Source organism: Chinchilla lanigera, unplaced genomic scaffold (assembly GCF_000276665.1).
Source record: "Chinchilla lanigera isolate Chin_1 unplaced genomic scaffold, ChiLan1.0 scaffold00037, whole genome shotgun sequence".
Lineage (NCBI taxonomy): Eukaryota > Metazoa > Chordata > Mammalia > Rodentia > Chinchillidae > Chinchilla > Chinchilla lanigera.
Genome location: NW_004955438.1, coordinates 12883611 through 12885907, shown reverse-complemented (window position 1 = coordinate 12885907; position 2297 = coordinate 12883611). Strand labels below are relative to the sequence as shown.

The 2297-nt window shown below is 51.4% G+C and overlaps 1 non-coding gene across 1 annotated transcript; it reads left to right on the top strand.

Moving 5' to 3' along the window:
• Positions 1-1374: 1374 nt before the first annotated feature.
• On the top strand, positions 1375-1446 carry Trnat-agu. Its single transcript has one exon. It is a non-coding gene; the product is annotated as a tRNA-Thr (tRNA).
• The last annotated feature ends 851 nt before the right edge of the window (positions 1447-2297 follow it).

Below are 2297 nucleotides of genomic sequence, written 5' to 3'. Positions count from 1 at the left end.
CTCATGGGTTTCCAGGGTCTATTTCAGCTCCAGCACTGTGACATCCTCAGAAGTGTGGGCAGCTCTGAGCCTCTCAGCCTCCCTTGTCCCAGTATCACCTTTGTAAGTCATCACAGCCTCCCCAAAGCCCCCCACTGACAACTGGAGCAGAAGGTTTGATCACCCACATGGCCCGGGATGCAGTGAGGCTCAGAGGGCATGCGACAGCTGGGTGGCACTGGCACACAGAGCTGAGATGCGGGATTCAAGAGTTTCTGGAAGTTCTTGCTCAACATCAAGAAAACTCTGTCCTGTAAGACAAAACTCGCCAGGATCTACCTGGCCCACGGAAGCAGCTTTTGATAGGAGTTTCAAAGGCCTGGCCACTGGCAAATAGGAAAAAAACAGGCTGATAAAACATCCCAGCAGGCCAGCCTGTTTGTTAATGAACCTGGCAGACATCCAACCCACAGCCTAGCGCTCAGTCAGCCAGGCAATCAAATCCTCATTTAGTCATCTAACACCTGGCCAGGCCAGCCAGACGTGGAGGTCTGGGCCTCCTGGCTTGAATCCTGCGGGGTTACCTTCAGTACCGCCCACACTTTGAACTCGCTTCCCAGCACCCCACTTTCCCTCCCTCAAGTGATCGCCTTCCCCACCACTTGAGCTCTGTATCCTTTATCCATTGCCACAGCAAGGCTGCACATCAAAATCCAGGAGCCTGCGAGCATCATTTCCTGTCGCTGAGCAGCTCTGGTCTCGGCTGGTTTCACTGTGTCTGTGCCTGCGGTCCCCTGGCAGGTTAGATGTGGGCTGGGCTGTCTCACCTGTCTGGAGCCTCTGCTGTGACAGCTGGCCTGACCTGGCTGTGCCCCGGGGGCGTTTCTCATGCTCCAAGAGGCCAGCCCAGGCCTATGCACTCCGAGAAGGCAGCAGGCAGAGACGGCCAATACAGTGTGCAAGGCCTCCCAGCTTAGGCTCAGGACTGGCTCCACATCAACCCTGCTGCATTGACTGGCCAAGGCAAGTAGCAAGGGCACCCTGTGACTTGAAACAACAATCATGTATTAGTTTTCATGTGTCTGTGGATTGGCTGGGGATCCGCCGATTTAAGCTGAGTTGGCTGGGCACTTCTGTGGGCCTTGAATGGACTCACACATAATTCTGCAGCTGGCTTGCTTGGGGGTGGCTGTCCTGATCCTGACTTTCACCCGCCTCTGAGGATCACTAGGCTAGCCTGAGTGTGTACGTCTCATTCCTCAGCTGGCTGAAGAACTGGGCCCATGAATGCCATCCATCCATGATTATCTTGACCCTGATTATCTGGATCCTTCCCACACGCAAAACTCACTCACTCCTATTGCAGACCCCAAAACATTGCCAGAACAGCAGGGCTGGGGGATGGCTCAGTGGTAGAGCACTTGCCTAGTGTGCATGAGGTCCTGGGTTCAAACCCCAGCACCACAAACCAAACAACACCAACAAAACCCCTCAAAACAATTCTCCAAAGCAAGTAATGGCATCAAGCCCAAAGTCTGCTCCCTCACGGATCATATCAGACCCAGGTGCAGTCCTCTTGATTCAGAGCCCTATGGACAAGTTGCTCCTCTCTTATACATCCAACAGAGATAGTGCTGGGGACAGGACATCCACAGTAACCATAATCATCCAGCAGGGGAAGAAAGGGAGGCCCCCAGCAGTCTCTGAAATCCTGCTAGGAGAATGTTCTCTGCCTTTGGGGACAGAGGGTAGGTGACAATCTTCGATGGGCCCGAGTTCTGCTCCAGAGTCCTTTCCCATGGCCCTTACTCCAGTCACAGAGGCCTTCTCTCTCTTCGGTCACTGTTCTTACCCCTTCTGAAGGCACTGTAAAATACATCCTTCAAGTTATCTTTTCAGAATGCTGCCTCCCCAGAGAGCTTTTCACAGTGTGAATATCTCAGTAACTTTCAATTCCTTTTGCCAGCATAGCTGCTAAAAACTGTGGGTTCTCTATGCCTTTGGTTTCTTTCCATACCACGCGCCAAAAGCCATATCAGCAGAATAGGTTCCCACTCTTCTATCTTCTTTCCAATACAGTGTGCAAACTGGACAGTTATTTTCTGAGCTCATCTTTTTCCATAGTACCCTATCAAACTGCCTCTAAAGTCAATGAATGTTTTCCTCCAAACCTGTTTACATAAAACCAGGGATTCATCCGATACACTTTTTATTTCCCCAGGTACTCAGACACGTTTTACCAAATGACTCACCACCGTGTGATGTGGGCTACTGTTTTTTTCTGCCTGTAATAGCCATGTTTTTGCTGCTTTTCCCAG